General features: G+C 39.2%; 1 protein-coding gene across 5 annotated transcripts in view; it reads left to right on the forward strand.

Moving 5' to 3' along the window:
• The window catches only part of LOC132661826 (membrane-spanning 4-domains subfamily A member 4A-like), a 166,648-nt gene that overhangs the window by 133,893 nt on the left and 10,727 nt on the right, over window positions 1–22,028 (forward strand). The gene's annotated exons all lie outside the window — the stretch shown is intronic.

Below are 22,028 nucleotides of genomic sequence, written 5' to 3' on the forward strand. Positions count from 1 at the left end.
GGGAAACTTAGAAGGGGTGGAAGGCACCCAAGATGAGAAATGGCAAAGCTGCGCCCCCTCTCGGGCTGAAGGCAGGAGAGGACGACCGCATTACTGGAGTCCAATGAGAGCAGGAGTCGGGGAAGAGGAGATGGTCTGCAGGCTAACTGTGAAGGGCACAGCTACAGCAGAGGCCGTGCCGGTGCAGGGAGAGCATAGGGGAAGAAATGCTTTGCCCCTAATTCTCCAAACAACGCCGCATGGTTTCCTTTATTATCCCAAATTTATAGGAGATTTGAGATTTTCCCAGGGGCACAGTTGGCGAGTGGCCAGATTACGTCTAGAGCTCACATCTGCTGCCCTGGGACCTTTCTATTGTACCACATGGGGTCCCACCCTGGGAGAAATGATGAGATGAAACTTGGCCTTGGCTCACAGGGCTAATGAATGTGGAAATCGGCAGTACGGGTGGATGGGAAGACAGGGTATCCACTCGCTCCTTTCCTGCCCCTCCAGGGAGAAAAAAAGAGGTGGCAGTGAGTCTAAAAACCAACTTCGGTGTCTCCATTGCTATTGCTGATGTTTTATGTAGTCGTTCTTGTGTCTAGAGTCACCTTCTAGAGGGTCAAGGCTGCGGCTCACTTAGAGTGCGGGAGGGGCACACTTGTGTGCCGTTTACCTCCAGGAGCCCCACCAGGTTCACAGGGTAAAGACCAGAGAAGAATGTCCTGGTGCTTCTGGCTTAGACACCATCTACTCTTTGTTACAGGAGACACACGACTGGATAAGATGTCGGCCTCACCTCCTGGAGTCCTGTGTGCAAATGCTACTGTGTTTGCAGATAGCTAAGCTCGAGCTCTCCCAATTGAAGAGTTCAGCTGGCCCCAGGGTGTATCAAGGCCTGGGCTTTATGGCTCAAGAGGCTCAGGTCTGCAGAAGGAGTAGTCATGAGATACTGTGTGGAAGGTGGTATAGACGGCAGGGGAGGAGGTGTTCCAATCAGCTGGTTCATACTGACAAAGAGATGGTCAGATGGGAAGGAGCAAGAATCTATGTGGCAGCTAACCAAATGTGGAAGCACTGGGGGCCAGGGGGGCTGGTCCTTAGAACGTGTCTCTTTCGGTTCCTCACTTGGAGGATGAAGAAACAAAAACCTCAACGTCGCTTTGAGTGTAGCCGCTGAGCAGAGATGAGAATTGGGGCCATCTCACTCCCAGTTCTGTACCTTCTCATCTTTGGCCCCCTTGCTCCTCAGTCTTCACAGAAACGAGTTCTGGGGTAGAGTCCAGCGGATTCTCTGTGTTCTGGTTTTCTCTGGCTACTACTGCGCATCTCTGCCCCCTGTTAGCTCCTGCTCCTACGGTTTTCATACCCTTTTCCTAAAAGCCATCCGCAAGAGCTAAAATCTTATTGAATCAGGCTTTCAGGCTTCATTGGCCCCTCAAAATGTTTCCATATAAAGTAGATCTTCAAAGTTCTCATGATAAGAAAACAACTGTTTTAACTGTGTGCAGTAAGGGACGTAAACCAGACATTGTGGTGATCCTGTTGCAATCCATGCAAACGTTGAATCATTCTCCTGTACACCTGAAACTCATATAACGCCCTATGTCAACGATCTCTCAAAAAAGAAGTATCAAATATAGAAATCCAACCTCCTAATTCAATTGAAAGAGTTCTTGTGCTGGGGGCAGGGGCGGGGCGTGAATGGGCAGACAAGTTTCAATCCGTTTGCATTTGAATATCACTCCACAGTTTACAAAACACTTGGATGTTCTTTGTCTCGGTTTATCACAGACAGGATCCTCCCTCGCCAGAGCTCAAGCGGAGGGCAGATAAATTGCCATGTGCTGGGGCTGTGGAGAACTCTTAGGGCTTGCCCTCTGAGCTTGGCATAGAGGCAGAGGTCCTCCCCCATGAAGAGTGGGGGTTCTTCAGAGACCCATCTAATTTCAAATCTGGACTTCGCACTTCCTTGCTGTGTGATCCTAGCTTGGTGTCCTAACTTCTCTGAGCCTCAGCTCTAACTTGGAGCTAAGGATAACCTTCCTTGTAGAGCTGTTGAGGAAATTAAACAGAGATATGTCTGTAAAGCATCTCGTCTAGCGCCCTGCTCAGATGAGCCCCTCGATAAACAGCAGCTAGTTCTCAGATTCGGATACCCTGAGTCAACTTCTGTTACTGCAATAGCACATCCGGGGGCAGAACTCACAGCCCCAGTCCCTTGAGCTTTAAAAAAAAAAAAAAAATTGTATATACTTTTAAGTCACCTACTATTTTATGTATTAAAACAAATTATAATGAATGGTTGCTGGAGAGTAGCATTTCTTTGGATTAATGAATCTACTTTAGGAAGCTTGAGATAGCTGATCATTCCAAGTTCAGGGGCCAGAGGAAATGACACTAAGAAATACTGTATCAAGCCACTGAAGATGGATTTGGAGAAGTGCTAAGATATTTTATTTAGCTTTTTTGGGAATTTATTTTTTCCTGCTGCAAAGTCACAAGATAAAATCCAATGTACCAAAAATAATGTCTTTATCGCTCTTGATAAAACAGAAGTGTGGGGAGAATTATTTGCCGTAGACTGTTGGTGATTATTATTTTCTGTGAATTCGGTGTTCAAAGAAAGGGAGATTAAATTTCCCTCAAGTTGTAGGCCTTTAGGGGCGCCTGGGTGGCTCAGTTGGTTAACTTCTGACTCTTGATTTTGGCTCAGGTCATGATCTCATGGTTTCATGGGTTCAAGCCCCGCATCCTGCTGTGCTCACTGAGAGCACACAGAGCCTGCTTGGGATTCTGTCTCCCTCTCTGCCCCTGCTCTGCTCTCTCTCTCTCTCAAAATGAATAAATAAACTTAAAAGGGGGGGGGGGCGCCTGGGTGGTTCAGTGGGTTAAGCTTCCGACTTCAGCCCAGGTCGTGATCTCATGGTTTGTGGGTTCAAACCCTGTGTCAGGCTCTGTGCTGACAGCTAGGAGCCTGGAGCCTGCTTCTGATTCTGTGTCTCCCTCTCTCAGCCCCTCACCCGCTCATGCTCTGTCTCTCACTCTCTCTCAAAAATAAACATCAAAAAAAAAAAAAAAAATTGTAGGCCTTTAGAATTCATCTTTTGAAAAAAATAAGAAACAATGCTTGTGTTTCCTTTTAAAACATATACATTTGTTCAGTTTCAGTGGTTTGACTCGTCTGAAATCCATTCTCTAAGAAGTTGAGATAAAAACCTAGTTTGCTGAATCGGCAAAATGATTGCAGGGCAGTAAATGAGCGCAGTTGAGTGAGCTGACACTGGTAAGGAAGACTGTGATATGCGTACTTTGCTTTGATGCGGGCAGGGGTTCGTTGGGCTGTTGTCACTGAACAGACCCTGTCCTTATGCATCTCTAACAATTATTTTATGTGTTAGTAACGTATAGGCACAGGTGTCTGGGATTATATGTTAAGCATGTTAAGAATGATTTCTTTTTTTTTTTTTTTTTTTAACATTTATTTATTTTTGAGACAAAGAGAGACAGAGCATGAACGGGGGAGGGTCAGAGAGAGAGGGAGACACAGAAGCCGAAACAGGCTCCAGGCTCTGAGCAGTCAGCACAGAGCCCGACGCGGGGCTCGAACTCACACACCGCGAGATCGTGACCTGAGCCGAAGTGGGACGCTTAACCGACTGAGCCACCCAGGCACCCCAAGTGTGATTTCTTAAGAAAGGTACCTTTCTTTGCTGCATATCCACTCTTTGCAAAACTGTTCTGTCCATAATAATGGAGGAAGCCCACACAGAAAAATATGCTATGTTTGTGTTTTTAACTTGGAATTATACAAACACTGGGGAAAAAAATCTTTTCTTGAGAGATAGCATGGCAATATCCTTCCTAGATTCAAAATAATGCAGAGCAGGGCTTAAATATATCACCTCAACTTTACATGACCCCCAGTTTCTAATATATTTTCTCTCACATTTTTTGTTTGCTCTACTATTTAATAGCAGACGTCTGAGGCTTTTCCTTTCTCTTTTGCTGAGGTTGAAATATAATTTCCTCTGATGATATATCTCAGCTACCTCAACTGCCTCCTAACGCACCACCTGCATCCACCGCCTCTATTTGACTCTGTTTTACCCACATAACGTCCAATAGAAATGTCCCCATGTGATATCAGGCACCGCTAAGTGAAATCAGAAAAATAAATAAGATACACCTTCAAAGGTATGATAGACTGGGAAGAAAACAGATACAATATAATTTCCTTTTAGTTTAATTTAGTTGGCTTTAACGTTAATTTATTTGTGAGAGAGAGACAGAGTGCAAGCAGGGGAGAGGCAGAGGGAGAGGGAGACACAGAATCTGAAGCAGGCACCAGGCTCTGAGCTGTCAACACAGAGCCCTACACGGGGCTCGAACTCATGAACCCCGAAATCATGACCTAAGCCGACATCCGACTGAGGCACCCAGGTGCCCCGATACAATATCATTTTAAACTGATGGCTATTCTTGGTGGATTAAACACATCTAATTCTGTTCTCTCATGAAACCTAACAAAGATGATAGCAAGAGGTAGGAAGAAAGTTATAGATCTACAAATCCAAAAACTATGGGAGAAAATGGTGTCACATTTTCTTTTAGATGTCAGTAAGCAGATGGGTATGTAGCCAATAACTTAGCAGCACACAAAGTATAAATCTGACTGCAGGAGCTAGAAGCCTGGAAAAGGAGTGATCCCCATTGGTAGAAGTCAGTAAGACTCAAGAGTTGGGAGTGCCCCCAGTTGGATGTGTCACTGGACATGGTGCATTGATGGTTCTAAGAAGTTAGTGAATACAGTAAATTAAGTAAACTCACTAAGAAGAATGAATTAAGATCTTAGCAGGCCTAGAGGGTAACCAGTTCTAACTGGAACAGCAGAATACGGGGCTCCAGAGGAACGTCTCCAGAAAAAAATGAAACTGATGAATTGCCCTTTGAGTCTGTAGACATTGAGAGTTTTGCATTCATGGTGGAATGTTTGGGAATTAATTGCTTTTAGGTATATGAAAAACCAAGCGTATGAAATGTGAGGCAGTTATTAACTCCAGGGAAGAGAAATGGTTGAAAGAAGATACAATTATGTGTAGTAATTTAGCCGCTAATGACTAAGACACTATATATTGATCCAACTAAAAATTATGATAAAACTCTATTGGGAGATTGAGGGAAAAGAAAGTGTTATGGAGGGGGGGTGTAGGGGTTAGTCCATTGTCTTTAATAGTGGGGAGTTAGTTATACAAGCCCAAAATTAAAAATAGTATTAAATACATTGAATTCTAATACATTAGAAATATGGAAGTACACACAAAAAGAGAACAACTAAAAATTTAAATACTTGCTTCTAGACAAAGGAAATTAGTTGAGACCAGGGTAAGGGGACACTAATGACCTCCTTCAGGCTAAATCCAATGAACATTTTGTTGTTGTTTTGCTTCTCTGAATTCTTTAGTATTACTGGAAATATTTCTTCCTGTGTTAACAGTGTTAAGCAATTTATGTATATTATCTAAGATAATCTTCTTAAGAATCATATGACATATTATCTACATTTTATAGATGAAAAAACTGAAGTTCAGAGAGTTTATTAGCCCCAGCTCACACAAGGAATGGGATTCAAACCTAGCTCTGTGTGATTCCAGACTCTACACTCATGATTCCTAGTACTCTGGCCCTTTCTCTTCCTTTAAGGATAATTTGATTCTCAAAATTGCCATGTGAATTTATTTCCATGATTATTTTTTTAATAACACTAACCTGGCCACCTCCTACAGCATCCTCTTGGCCCATATGAATTCCACGCATCCCAATGTAGTTTGCCCCACTCTTTAGCTCCCTCTGCCATAGGCAGCAATGTGTCAGTGTCCTGTCTTCAGACATCTTCCGGGCCAAGTTAGGCAAGAATCTCTAAGCCATTGCAACTCAAATGGTCATGTGCCAGTTAACACACGACCTTGCTTATGCTCTGCTCTGGTGGCAGCTTGAGGCTGACTTACGGTTTTCTGAACCTCAGTAAGTAAAATTCCACACTTGCCTTCTGACAACCCCTTCCTCCAAAACTTTCAGAGAGTTCCCTCACTGACCATGCACTTGTCTTTTTGTGAGGGCTAATGTGAGACATGCCAAAAACTTCTACACTCCTTTAAATTCCCTTCAAAAATCCTCCTTCTTGATGATGAATCTCTAGGATTTTCTGAAAAGCGTTGTTGGGTATGATGGTCATTAAGTAGTTTTGCTAACTTTTTTAAGTTCTGGAGAAATGGACCCAAAGCTGTCTTTAATTTGGAGGTACTTGTTATTTTCTGATTTTTGTTTCAAATAAATCCAGGGCCAATAGGAAAAATCACAATCTGCCTCCTGTTGTTTTCATGTTGTCTTCGGTTTTGTCTTCCTTTCCCCGTCTGTGATATGTGGAATGTGTTAAGGTGTTGAAATTTACCATTGGGTAAGAATAATGAGACTACATGCAATGATGAATCTGTCTATGCTTTATCTCCCCTTGGGGAGGGAAAAAGGCATTTTTGTTTCTCTGGGGGATAGTTACATTATATTAGATGTGCATATTTTTAAAAAGAAGAGATAGATTAATGATGAATAAAGCTTTTAATAGTTGTAGGTCTATGAACTAGATGTTCAAGGAATGGAAAAGAGTGGACATGTGGCTATGACTTGACCAGCATCATTTTCTAATTTTTCTGAAAACATATCCAGATTTTCTCCTCTTAGAAATACCCCTCCATGGGGCTCCTGGGTGCTCAGTCAGTTAAGCATCCAACTTTGGTTAAGGTCATGACCTCGAGGTTCATGAGTTCAAGCCCCACATCGTGCTCTATAGTGACACTGTGGAGCCTGCTTAGGATTCTCTCTCTCCCCCCCCCCTCTCTGCCCCTCCCCCACTTGTGCGCACTCTCTCTCTCTCTCTCTCTCTCTAAGTAAATAAATAAATAAAACTTTAAAAAAAAGAAAGAAAGAAGAAGAAGTTCCCCTCCATAATTGCAAATGGTGTATTAGGATACCTATACTCACTCCTTCTATTTCTTATGTTGGGATCATGCAGTTTTTGAGTTCCAGTTGTTGTATATGTTATATTTTACATGAAAAAGCACTTACGCTTCAATGTCTTATTGCTTTATATGTTCAATGCTATTTCATGTTGTTTTATTATTTCATACTAGCTTTTTGCTGGATTATATCCTTTAATAATTCAAAGCAACTCTGAGGTGGCCTTCTGTGTCCAGATGTTTCTTAGATAATACGTTTTTTGTCCTTGCTTTTGAGTGTTAATATTTTGTAGGACTTCTTAGAGTTACTGTTCATTGTGTCCTTCCAGAAGGTAGTGAAGTTTCTGCACCTTCTAACCTTAATGATCCATGGAATCTGCCCGTTCCTATTTTACCCTTCAAAGTATCTCAAGAGACTAGTTTTCAGCTGAAACGCTTTTGGAAATACCAGAATAATCCATCTTGGAACCAAGTGGTCATAGTCGAGGTGACCTCTGCCATCTGGTTGGGCTTTACCAGTGGCAGGAATTGAAGAACAGGAGGAGACATAGGTGGAAGAATTTATAGAGCCAAGGGTGGCTCATCATCTCTGGGGACTTTTCATTAATGAATGGAAATAATAAGGAAACTTAGAGAAGGGAGCCTGATATTTAGGATGCTTTTTATTCAAGGCCATTTGCTGATTCTGGTGCATGTCCAGTGGTGTCTAACTCTGGTTTTACTTTTCATTTTATTGATTACTAATGAAATTAAACATGTTTTCATATATTTTATAGCCATTTGGGTATTCTCTTTGTGTGATATGCCTGGACAAGTCCCTTGAACAATTTTCTGCTGGGTTGTCTCTTTTCTAGCTGATACTTACATGAGTTCTTTCTATGTTATGGTTGTATATCCTTTCTTGATTATGTATATTTAAAATGTCATCTAATATTCAGTGGATTGTCAAGTTTTGCTTTATATTTTTAGAGGTTCTGCTTTTAAGTATATACACATTTAAAGTTGTTCCATCTTCCTGGAGATTTTGACTATAATAATTTATATAGATTATATAATTTATACTATATAGATATAAATATTATATCTATATATTTATATACTATATATAACTTATAAGGTTAAATTTGTCTGATATTAAAAGCCTTTGGTTTAGGATTTGCCTGATACATCTGTTCTCATTCTTTTACTTTTCACTATGTTGTATTTATTAAGATTTACCTTTAAAATAGTAAGTAAGTAAGTTTTGGCTTTTTTATTTGGTTTGAAACCTTTGTCACTTATTACACATAATACATTTACTCATATATTTGGAATTAAATGTACAGTCTTACTATTGTCTTTCCTGGAAGAAAAGTAAAAGTTTTAATTCTTACCAGAATTAGATAAATCAGATATACATGTTGTGATTTTTAGAGTTATAAGTAAACACATAGTCAAAGACTATAAAGTTGTCAGACTAATGGAAGGGAGAAATACAATAATTAAAAAAATACTGAAAAAATACTCATATTGAAAATAATACAATAAAGAGGAGATAAGAGAATACAGAGCAGTTGCCAAAAAAATAAAAACCACTTTTTGTTTGTTCATGTGTTTAATCTATTTACTCTCTTTTATGGTACTGATTTCCTTAAATTGTCTGTGTCTATTCACACTTTAACTTGGTAATAGCTTTTTTCATGTCAGTGAATATACATTCTGCTCACCACAGCCTACATCTGATGACCATGAGGGAGGAGTAGGCCCTGAGCCTGGTCATGTGTGCAGGTAGATTGTGACTTAAGTGGGAGAGCACCCTGCTTCTGTAGACCAAGGTGCCCTCTTAGCCTCCTTCATCAGAATCCTAGCTCTAGAGGGTATAATTATAGTCAGGACTTTCATGTGCACGCCAATTCCATAAGACCCTCCTCCCTACTTTCTCTTCTTCCCCTGTTATTTTAGAGGTTTGAAGTTATTCCTGCCTCTGTTCTGCTTCTCCCATCCTGTGTATTTGCATGGAGCAGAACTGTAATTTTGCTTGGGAAACAGTTCTCAACCTTGGGGCTAAACCACATTGCTGTGCAGTGCCTGGGTGAGGGAGGAAGGGACAACTGACCCAGATCTTTCCAACATTATTTTAAAAATCAGTGACCTAAACAACTGCCCCAAGCTCGGCCCCACCCCCCTGTTATTTATAGTTTCTGACACTGAACTTGAACTCTGTGTTTGCTCTTATTTCTATGGAAGTTTTCTTCTGTGCTTACTTTGGGGTAGAGAGATTCTATGCATGCTTCTCTGTCAAGTCATTTCTACTCCTCACTGTGTTTCCATAATTCTTCAAAATCACTTGCCAGCTACTGCTGTCTCTAACTTTTTTGGCATTTCATGCAATCTGGAGTGGGAGAGGAGACTGACCCTTGCCATCAATCTGGCATCCCAGCCTCTTTTGAAGTCATGAAACTCTCTGTCGCCTCTGGCATCTGTGATGGCACATTTTCCTAGCTCCCTTTTTCTATCCTCTGAGAACTTCTACTTCTGCTAATACTGGTTTTATCTTCCCCCAAAGGGTTTGGTCTTCTCTGTCTGCACCTATAACCCTGGGTGATTTCATCCTTCTGCCTGATACAGCTGCCTGCTCTCACTCCCTGGCTCCCTCCAGGTAGCCAACTCCTAACTGCCAACCCTCTTTGAAGGTCTTGACAAAGTTCAAACTATACACACTCAAAATTTTACTATTTGTACCTGTAATTTTGTCCCTGCCCTTGTCTGTTATCCTAGTGAATGGTCCTATCACTCATTCAGCTCCCTAAAACAGAATCTGAGTGTCGTTCTTTCCTGTCCTTATCTTTGTCCTACGCATCCATCCTACCACCAAGTACGACCATTTCTACTCCCCAATCATCTTTCAAATGCATTTGCTTCTCTCCAACTTCATTAGCCCCAGTGGCGGTTCAAGTAACTATCATCTGTTCCATGTATAACTGTAGCTTTCATGAGTCTACCTCCGTGACTTCAGTATTATTTCTTCCTATTGTTTCTCTACATGGTGCCCAGGACAATATTTCTGAAAAACTTTTTTTTTTTTTTTTTTTCATTTGGAGAGTGATAACTCCAGCGGATTCCAAACAAGAGTCTTTTGAATTAGGACTGTATTTCAATCATACCTGCACCAATTCTATGCATCTCTCTGATGTTCAATTTCAGCTTCCGTGAAAACCAAAGTAGACATACATCTTAAGCATATGGCCTAATGCATAGTAAATATCTCATCAATTTTAAATATAGATTTAACTGCATTCGTTAACATGAAGACTTTATAAATTCTCATTACTAGAATAAATTCCAAAGTCCTGAAGGTGATGTAAAGCCCTGGATTATCTGACTATTCTTACTGTCTGCTCCTGTTCTGCTCTTCAGTGATTATGAAGCTTTTTCAGTTTCTTGACTGCCCCATGATCTCTCTTGCCCTTTGGTTTTTCTTCATTTTACTGATGGTGTTGGAAGGCCCTTCATCCCCTAACTCTGCTTCCATTCTCCTGCTCATTCATCAGGAAGTCTCTTCTGCATGTCCAGAGTTGGGTTAATTAATCCAATTCTATTAGCTCTCTTAGACTATTCTACTCTACTTTGCAGGGAACTGGTTATCCTGGATTATGGTGGCGTATTTACTTGTTTGTATGCCTGGTAGTCTGTAAGCTACCCGGGGGCAGGACTGTGTCTATCATTTTTCACCATTTAAAAAAAAATTTTTAATGTTTATTTATTTTTAAGAGCAAGAGAGACAGAGCATGAATGGGAGACGGTCAGAGAGAGAGAGAGAGAGAGAGAGAGAGGGAGAGGGAGGGAGGGAGACACAGAATCCAAAGCAGGTTCCAGGCTCGGAGTTGTCAGTACAGAGCCTGACGCAGGGCTGGAACTCAGCAACCGCATGATCATGACTTGAGCCGAAGTTGGACACTTAACCGACTGAGCCACCCAGGCACCCCTTTTTTTCACCATTTTATCTTCAGTACATAGCACACTGATGACTCAAAGTAATTTTTCTTTAAGAAAATGTTTAATGAATAAGAACTGAACACCACTAGCTTTCTCCTCCATATAAAATATTGAGTTCATATTGCAAATGAGGAGTCTTATGTTCAGAGAAATAATAAGGCCATGAATAAATGGTTGGAACCGGCTTTGTCTTAGTCAAATACCAGGCTCTTTCTATGATATCGGATGCCTCTTCGATTTAGAAATGTGTCTTATTAATTGCTGTGCAATGAACTTGTTGCCATCTTACAGACATTCATCCCTAATGTTGGATTTTCATGTAAATAATATATTTAAATTGTGTATAGAATGGTAACATGCAGTTTTCTAGGGAGATGAGAACAGGTGAAAATGTGTGAAATTGTGAAGAGGAGCTTTTGAAATGAGTTTTAAATGCCATTAAATTAGTTTGTGTATGTAAAGACCTTCGAGCAGTCTGACCCACAGTCAATCATCAAGCACTGATTTCCCCTGCTATAAGATAGTAATAATACACTGTAGACTATAGACACAGTTTCACGCATGCTATTATTTTCCTATAAAAGACCGTATGAAGCAGTCACTGCTTGTTCAGCAAATTTCACAAAAGACATCCACACCCATTTTAGGGACACTGAATCAGTTAGTGCTTCCGAGAAAAAAAAAAAAAAAGGAACCAGCTGTGCATCTCAGAAATACTCAGCACTGCCTTTGGGCTTCAGAAAACCTGCAGGAGAGGAATGCAGATTTGACCCGACTGAGGTGTGTAGCGGGTGCAAGCGTTGTGTGTGGACTGAAGGCACTTGCCCAGAGTCTCCGGCACTCGTAAGACGCGCTGTAGATATTGTGGTCTTGAAGAAAGGTAGGCACCTGCCTTCCTGGGCTCTGGGGCTGATGGTTTTCTCATCAGCTGGTTCTAGGATCCCTGGGAGCCGAATGAGAGAGGATCAGGTCCCTTCTCACAGCACGAGCTGGTATCCTGGGTTGGGGTGCATGTAGTGCGCCTTCAAATGTGTGTTTGGGGGGCAGGGCTGAGGAGCATTTTTTTTGCTGCAGAGGGTGGGGGTAAGGACAGGCTCCAAAAGGCTGATGCTAGATGAGGTGGTTTCACAGTTACTTTTGACCTCTCCATCCCTGTGCTCTTAGGAAGCTGAAAGCAGTGGTTCATGCCTTTCACTAGATATTTCATGTACTCTTGACAAGGCCCCTTCTTCCTGGTCTTTATTCTCTGTCTCTGACGTCATTTTTATAATTCAGCTTCAGAAAAGCTCTGCCTCACGCAGAATTTGGTGGAGATGCTGTCAGGCAAAGGTGGGTGGCTAGTTTCACTCCAGCCCTGGGGTAGGCTGTGGCCTGACCTAGTTCCCCAACCCTGTTGGGCACCGTTCGTGAGACACCAAGCCATAAACCGAGGAAGTCCACTAAGGAAAGAGTATTTGTGGATTCTTGACATCCCTGAGATCAGAAAGAAGCTGGAGGCAATTATGCCCAATGCACTTTCCTCAGATGAGGTCAGTGAAACCCAGAGAAGGGAAATGATTTATCCAGAGTCACACTAGTTAGTAAAAGATTCAGGACTGGAACGCAGATGTCTTGATTCCTAGTCCAGACTTTTTCCTTACCCAGGTTCCTGTTTCTACTACCCCATTATCATCCCCAACCAACTGTCCAAGTTCAGGGCTCCTTTTGGACCTCTCTTCTATTTTATACATGTAACAAAGAAGGAGAGGTGGCCCCTTCAGACCTCCGTTGTCATGTTCCCTCCTTGGCAGTTATGACCCAGGAGAAAAATGGTGATAAATGTTAGGAAACAAGAGACGGGTGTTCGTGCTCACCCACAAGGAGATTTGGTATCAGTAGAAGAGTGGGGAGTTTGTTAGGTTTCTCCACACCTATAACAGGAACAACAACAGAAAGATGCTGTAATTGTCAATAGCCCAATGTGTGTCACAAATGATATGGTGAGACTGTGGTTTGGAATCTTCCTCAATCCGGAGGAAAAGACTACCTACCTGAAATTTCTCTGTTGTTTGGGCTTCCTTCATATTTGAATATAGGGAAATTGAATCCCCTGGGGTAAACACACTTTGTCCTTAGGGCATTTTCCTTCCCTAAGTAATTAGCACATGGATTTTTGTGGTAAGAAGATAGTAGGCAGTTATACAAAATTTATAGGCAGAGTTCTTTAGAAAGACCAGAGCATCAGCCCCGAGTAACCAGGATGTATGTTACTACAGAAAGATGGAAAGACCGTTAGAGTCATTTGAAAGCATTATTTTAATATAGTGTCTGCTCAGGGAAGCTCACAGTCTTATGAGATATAGAGGAAGAACCACCACGGATGTTAGACAAGACACGATCTACACTTCCTAAATCCTCAGTCTGAAGGTATGTCTGAGAGATCAATGCAGACGTTTATTTGCATTAAAAAGAAGTACACCAAAGTACCCATTCAGCTGGACTAAGAAGAATTATCAGTAGTTACCTTTACAATACTTTTGGCCTCTCTGATGTAAGAAGGAAATAACTGACATGTTTTCTTTTTTCCAGCTTTATTAAAAAATAATTGACATACATCACTGTATAAGTTTAAGGAGGACAGCATGATGGTTTGATTTATATATTGTGAAGTGATTACCAAAAGAGGTTCACCTCACATCCATCTTCTCATATAGATACAATAAAAAGAAAAAAGAAAAAGGAAAAAGACAATTTCTCCTTGTGATGAGGATTCTTAGAATTTACTCTCTTAACACCTTTCCTCTACTCACGTAGCCATGTTAGCTGGAAGTTTGAATCTTTTTACCACCTTCCTCCATTTCTCCCCTCCCTCACACTTTGTCTCTGGTAACCACAATTCTGATCTCTTTCTGTGAGTTTGGGGTTTTTTGTTTTGTTTTGTTTTGTTTTTTTAAATAAGATTCCACACGTAAGTGAGATCATACAGAATTTGTCTCTGACATATTTCGCTTAGCATAATGTCTTCAAGGTCTATCTATTTTGTTGCAAATGGTAGGATTTCCTTTTTTTTTTTTTTAAGGCTGAGTAATCCAGTGTGTGTGTGTGTGTGTGTGTGTGTGTGTGTGTGTGTGATGCTGCCATGAACATGAAGGTAGAGATACCTTTTCAAATTAGTGTTTTTGTTTCCTTTGGATATATTCCCAGAAGAGGAAAAGTGGAATTGCTGGATGATATGGTCATTCTATTTTTTAATATTTTGAGGATCCTCCATACTGTTTTCCATAGTGGCTGCACCAATTTACATTCCACCAGCAGTGCACAAGGGTTTCTTTTTCTCCACATCCACACCAGCTTTGTTCTCATGTCTTTTCGATGATGGCCATCTAACGAGTGTCAGGTGATATCTCATTGTGATTTCAATTTACCTTTCCCTAATGACTAGTGATGTTGAGCATCTTTGCATGTACCTATTGGCCTTTTGTGTCCTTTCTTTGGAGAAATGCCTTTGCAGATCCTTTGCCCATTTTTTAACTGGGTTATTTTTTTTTTCAATCGAATTATATGAGTTCTTTACATATTTTGGACATTAACCCCGTATCAGATATATTGGTTTGCAAATATTTTTCCCCATTCTATAGGTTGTCTTTTCACATTGTTGATGATTTCTTCTGATATGTAGAAGCTTTTGGTTTAGTGTAGTCCCACTTGTTCATTGTTGTGCTGCTTGTGCCCTAGATGTCATGTCAAAAAGTTCATTATCAAGACCCATGTCAAAGAGCTTTATTCCTGTGTTTCCTTTTCAAAGTTTTATGGGTTGAGGTCTTACATTGAGGTCTTTATATATTTTGAGTTAATTTTTGTGAGTGGTGTAACATATAGGTCCAGTGTAATTCTTTAACATGTAAACGTCCATTATCGCAGCACCGTTTGTTGAAGAGACTGTCCTTTCTCCATTGAGTATTCTTGGCTCCCTTGTCCAACAGTAGTTGACCATATAAGCTTGAGTTTATTTCTGGGCTCTCAATTCTGTTCTGTTGGACTGTTTGTCTGTTTTTCTGACAGATTACTATAGCTTTATAGTATAGCTTGAAATCGGAAGTGTGAAATCAGAAGTGTGATCCCTTCTGTTTTGTTCTTTGTTTCAGTTTTCCTTTGGCTAGTTAGAATTTTCTGTGATTCCATATAAATTTTAGGAGTTTTCCACTTCTGTAAAAAAAAAAAAATGCCATTAGCCTCGTGATAGGGAATGCACTATGGCTTTTGGTAGTGTTGCCATTTTAACAGTATTAATTTTTCCAATCCATGAACATGGAATACTTTTCCACTTATATGTGTCTTTAATTTCCTTCATCAATGTCTTGCAGTTTTCAGCATAAGGATCTTTAATCTTCTTAGTTAAATTTATTCATAAGTATTTTGTTGTTTTTGATGCTATTGTCTTTTTTGTCACATTTTTATTTTAAGTCTAGTTAGATGCTATTGTAAATGTGATCAATTTTTTCATTTCTTCTTCATAAATTCCATGGTTGGTTTATAGAAACAGTACTGATTTCTGTATATATTAGTTTTGTATCCTGTAACTATATAAATTCATTGATTATATCTAATGATTTTTTGGTTGAATCTTTAAGATTTCCTATATATAAAATCATGTCATCTGCAAATAGGGGCAATTTGACTCCTTCCTTTCCAATTCTGGTATCTTGTATTTCTGTTTCTTTCCTGATTGCTCCAGCTAGAACCTCTAGTACCATGTTGGATAAAAGTGGTGAAAATGGGCAACTTTGTCTTGTCCCTGATCTTAAAAGAAAAGCCTTCAACCTTTCATCTTTGAATATGTTGTTAGCTATAGACTTGTTACATATGGCCTTTATTAGGTTGAGATATGTTCCTTCTATGCCTATTATGTTAACAGTTTTTATCGTGAATGGATGTTGAATTTTGTCAAATGTTGTTTCTGTATCTTATTGAGATGAACGTGATTCTTTTCCTTCATTCTGTTACTATGATGTATCACTGATTGATTTGCATCTGTTGAACCATCCTTGCATCTCAAGAATAAATTCCACTCGATCATGGTGAATAATGCTTTTCAATGCTTTCAATGCTGAATTCGGTTTCCTCGTATTTTAATGAGAAATTGTGGATCATTCAGGGATATTGGTCCCTGATTTCTTCACTGGTAGTGTCTTTTTCTGGTTTGGGGATCAGACTAATGCTGGCCTCATAAAATGAAGTTGGGAGGTTTCCCCCTTTTTGATTTTTTGACAGAGTTTGAGGAGAATTGGTGTTAATTGAATTTTTGGTAAAATTTACCAGAGAAGCCATTTGGCGCTGGGCTTTTCTTTGTCGGAGATTTTTTTTTTATTAGTGATTGTATTTCCTTACTAGTAGCTGGTCTATTCAGATTTTCTATTTCTTCCTGATTCAGTCTTGGTAAGTTGTAGGTTTCCAAGAATTTTGTCATGTCTTCTAGGTTGTTCAGTTTGTCGGTGTAGAAGCCTCTTATGATCCTTTGAATTTCTGCAGTATCAGTTATAATGTCTCCTTTTTCATTCATAATTTTGTTGATTTGGGTTTTTCTCTTTTTTCCTTGATTAGTCTAGCTAAGGGTTTGTCAATTTTGTTTATGTTTTCAAAGAACCAATTCTTAATTTGGTTAATCTCTTCTATTGTTTTTTAATTCTATATGTCACTTATTTCTGCGTGTGCACACACTGGGCAATTTTAATGCTCCACTAATTTATAACTCTAACTTAGCCTTTCCTTCTTGTTTGCACAGAGCCTCAAAATAAGTCTTAGTTGAGGAATTAGGGAATCCTCAGGTCTTTTCTGGGCACACATACAACATACGTATGTGCATGGCCTTCTAGATTCCCAGGGATTTATTAGGAATTTTTCAAAGATCCCTGCAAAAATATCATTCCTGTTTATTTCCTTTAATTATTTTTTTAACCAGATTTTTCTTTATTCCAACTGTATCACTGCCTCAAGAAGCTGTGAATTAAACTATTTCTGATGATTGCTTTTAACAAACACCTTGAGGCTAGGGCTTCTGTCACTGAATGAGCCTTGAGTCACTCAAGTAAAGATAAGATCTTTAAGTGGAGCTTTTCCAGATGTCTTCCAAACAGGTCAAACAGTGACAGTTCTCTGGAGATGGGGCTTTTTAAGGATTTCCAATTTTGTTCTAGCTCATCCACAGGATCTTAAGTGACTGGTTTCTATAGCTGCCATGGTTCTAAGACTTTTAATTTTCAGGGCAACACAGTTGTGAGAGGATAATGGGAAAAGGAAAAGTTAAAACATGACAAAGCTAAACAAAACAAAACAAAACAAAACAATAGAATCAATGAAACCAAGAGTTGGTTTTGTGAAAAGATCAACAAAATTGACAAACTTTTAGCTACAGTAACTAAAACAAAAAGATGAGGCAAATAACTAAAGTTATAAATGAAAGAGGACATTACTACCAATTTTATAGAAATAATAAAAGGATTGTAAGAGAGTACAATGAACAATTGGTTCCCCAAAACTTGGATAGCCTAAATGAAATGGATAAATTCCTGGAAACACACAGTCTATCTAGACTTACTCATAAAGAAACAGAAAATCTGAAGAGATCTATTACTAGAAAGAAGATTGAATGAATCATTGAAAACCTCTCAACAAAGAAAAGCCAAGGACCAGATAGCTTCACTGGTAAAATCTGCTAAACATTTAAAGAACAATTAACACCGATCCTTATCAAACTTTTCCAAAACATTCAAGAGGAGGGAACACCCTGTAAGTCAATCCACAAGGTCAGAAATACCCTGATACCAAAGCCAGATAAAGACATGACAAGAAAACTGCAGACCCCTATCCCTTATAATTATTGATACAGATATCCTCAACAAAGAACTAACCAAATTCAACAGCATATTAAAAGGATTATATACCATGACCAGGTCAGACTTATACCTAGTATGTAAGGATAGTCCAACATATAAGAATGGATCAATTAATATGCCACATTAACAAAATGATATAAATAATCACATGTGATCATCTCAATTGATGCAGAAAAAGCATTTGACAAAGTTCAACATCCTTTCATGATAAAAAAAAATTCAGAAAGCTAGAAATAGAAGGAAACTACCTCAACATAATAAAAGCCATATATAAAAAATCCACAGCCAACATGATACTCAATGGTAAAAGAATGAAACCTTTTCCTCTAAGATCAGGAACAAGGCAAGGATGCCTGCTTTTGCCACTTTTATTCAGCATAGAAATTGAAGTCCCGGTCAGAGCAATTCGGCAAGATAAAGAAATAAAAGGCATCCAAATTGGAAAGGAAGAAGTGAAATGATCTCTCTTCACAGATGACATGTTTTTATATGTAGAAAACCCTAACAATCACACACACACACACACACACACACACACACACACACACACACACACAACTGTTAGAACTAATAAATTCAGGAAAGTTGCAGGACACAGAATCAACACACAAAAATCAACTGCATTTCTATACACTAACTATGGACAATATGAAAAGGAAGTTAGAAAAATAATTCAGTTTATGAAAGCATTGAAATAATAAAAGATTTAAGCTTAAACTTAACCAAGGAGATGAGACATGCAACACTGAAAACTATCAAATATTGCTAAAGGAAATCGAAGATAACACAAATAAATGGAAAGACATTCGATGTTCATGGACTGGAAGACTTAGTACTGCTAAGATGTAAATATTGAATAGAACCAACGCAATACTCAGATAAAGAAAGTGTGGTTTACACATACAATGGAATATTATTCAGCCTTAAAAATAAAACAAATTTTGACGCATGGCTGCAACATAGGTGAGACCAAGACATCTTGTTAGGTGAAACAAGCCAGTAACAAAAGAACAACGTTGCATGATTCCACTTAAATGAGATTTTTACAATAATTCAGTTCCTAGACACAGGAAGTAGAGTAATCTTTGCCAGGGGCTGGGGATAGGTGGACACAGGGAGTTACTTTAGTAGGTACACAGTTTCAGCTTCAAGTAGAAAAAGTTCTGGCGATGGATGGTGATAATTCTTGCACAATCCTGTGAGTGCACTTAAAGCTACTATACACTTAAAACTGGTTTAAATGGCAAATTATATCCTGTGAATATTTTACCACAAAGGAAAAATGACAGAGTTCAATATGCTAACCAAAATTTCAACCACTCTCCTTGGATAAATGCTTTTTAGATTGTCGCAAGATCTTGTTCAATGTCTAGAGTTCTGAAAAAGTTGATTTTCAACATTTTTCCGGGGGGATCTGAGTGCTTTTAGAGAAGAGTAGGTTTTCAGATGTCCTCAATGGGAAATTCTGGAGGCAATTGTCCCTCTACCATATTTTTGCTTTCTGTTGGTCTTGTTTTTATTTGTTTATTTTATCTCCCTTCTTGCCTTTTTAGCTGATTAGAGCACATTTATCTTTTATCATTCACTTTTGTCATAATATTTTCCATTCTTTATTGAAAAAATTACACAACCCACTTCTTATCTTTATTGGTAACTCTTGATTTTTTTACCCTTACTTGAAATCTAAAGTTACTATCTTCACCCATCACCCAAATAAAACAAGGATGTTAGAAGACCAATTGTCATCACGCCAGTCCCAAGTTTTGATTTTTTGGGGGGTCCAGTATTTTATATTTTGTCCTTTGTTTAACCTAATGAGTTAGGTATTGTAGTTCTTATTTTTGTACAAACAATATGTGTCCATGCATGTTTACCAGTTTCTTTGTTAACCATTCCTTCTCGTATCGTGCAACATCCTTGTAATTCTGTACCTCTAATCTTTCACATCTCTTCTATTATGGCCATTTCCTTGTCTCTGTGGCTCCTGGGTCATTTTTCCAGATTTATCTTCTAGTTCACTTATTCTGTTTTCAGTGGTCCATTGCTGTGTAACACATTTACCAAGTTGGTTTTGTTTTGTTTTGTTTTGTTTAACATCAACATTGTTTTCTTCCCATTTGAATTTGTCACATCACTTTTGCACTTTATCTGTGCTTTCTCATTTTTGTGACTCTGTTCTTATTTGACTATTTCATCCATAGTTATTACATCTTCTGTATCTGACTATCATAATATCTGAGGCACTTGGTGTTTCTCCTCACCAAAATCTCTTGGTCTTTGTGCACTTGGCGGGTCTTTGATTCTGATGATACGCTCAGATGAATCTAATCTGTAGGATTTCTTGGAGATTTCCATCAAGAATACTTGCTTCCTTCTTTGAGGACTCCTGTGTAAGAATTATTCAGACACCGATGGCTGTCTACAAAAGTGGCCTTTTGATGTGTTTTCTCTGGTGTTCCCAACTTTGACTTCTCAGCACTATGCTTGCCCAGGGAAGCTGCAGCTGTCCGCAGGTGGCATTCATTCTCAGGATGCTAAACAAGAGTGTGTGTTTTATACCTCAGCGGGCTTCTTGTCTTTGAGAAGTGTACTCTGAAATCCGAGGCGTGGGTCTTCCTGCTTTGATATTCTTTCTGCATTTGCCCCAAACTCATCCTCGTGCAACCTTCACTGTTTTTGACAATTACTTCGTCTGAGTTATGATCATTTTAGTTGTGTCCCAGTTTCAAAATGGAGTTCTGATTTTCTTTCTCTGTAGTACTTTTGGAAATCTTCTAGAACAGAAGAAGAAACAATGACTTTTGGGTTATATCCTCTGTTTTATTCTCCTTCATATTACGTATTCCTTATGAGTTAATTAATTATTTGTTTCTGTCATCTTATTTTTAAGGTTTTTACTTTGCTTACTATTTTCTGATTTACTCTTTTGTATTGTTCATTTTACTGCTTTCCAGACTTTGAACATATGTCACTAAAACTAACTTAATATTTTAAGTGATTAATCTTTATTTTCATTTGGACTTTTTTTCCCCTGTTTCTGAAATGAACTCATTTGTTTTTCTTATTTCCACCAGGTTTTTTGCTAGATCACTAATAATGTATTTCCTTTGGCCTAGCATGTGTAAATAAGGTTAATAATGCTTTCCAGAGAAAATGTTCACTCTTTGACTTTGTGCTACAAATGAAAGAGCACACATGTCCAAACTTGAGACTTTTATGGAGCTTCAGGGAAGCATAAATGGTATCAAAATTGATGGTGGCTTTGCAAAGACTTAAGTTTCACTTCCCTCAAAATTTATGGATGTGAGCCATGTGACATCTGAATACGGATGCAAATGAATAAAGTATTCAGGTGGTTTAAATGTATTGCCACATAATCTGACTGGGATTACTTTATTGAGGAGAGGAAGCAGCATAAGAGTGTTATGTTTGTGCTCTGAGTCTCAGAAAAATAATTTTATGTGCCCTTGCTATGCATTAGCAAATCAGGATTTAAAACATTTTAATGGGGGCAAGAGATTTAAATTCTCAGTGCCAAGGCTGTGATTTGGGATTGTAAATTCTCTCCGCAAAGTCCAGAGTTTATAAAGTAGGATCCAAGATTAAATAAATCATATTTAGTAAAGATGAAGCTGGAGAAAGTTTCCAGCTCAGAAAACGTAACTGCTCTGAGTCAAAAAGGGAGATTTTACAATACACAGGAACACAGTTTATTCCTATCATAAAATTTACCTTTCGAAAGAGAAATGGCTGACATCAAGGGGATATACAATAACAGGGACAGAGATAATAAGTGCGGACTCCATGTATTTGAGGGGCCCGCGTATTCACTTCAGTTCTCTCTGGATTTCCCTCTCTTCAGTGCTTTCTGGTATCTTGATGACACATGGCATTTCTCTCTCTCTTCTCTCTCTCTCTCTCTCTCTCTCTCTCTGTTTCTGTCCTTAAGGTGCTTCTTGTTCCTCTTTCCTGGCTGGCTCTTGCAAGAGCTACATTTTGCAAGGACGCCTGGGTGACATAGTTGGTTAAGCATCCGATTTTTGGCTCAGGTCATGATCTTGTGGTTCATGAATTCAAGCCCTGCGCTGGGCTCTGTGCTGGCAGCTCAGAGCCTGGAGCCTGCTTCAGATTCTGTGTCTCCCTCTCCCTCTGCCTCTGCCCCCTTTGCAGTGTGTCTCTGCCTCTG

The sequence above is a fragment of the Panthera onca genome, chromosome D1, assembly GCF_046562875.1.
Source record: "Panthera onca isolate mPanOnc1 chromosome D1, mPanOnc1 haplotype 2, whole genome shotgun sequence".
In the NCBI taxonomy this organism is placed as follows: domain Eukaryota; kingdom Metazoa; phylum Chordata; class Mammalia; order Carnivora; family Felidae; genus Panthera; species Panthera onca.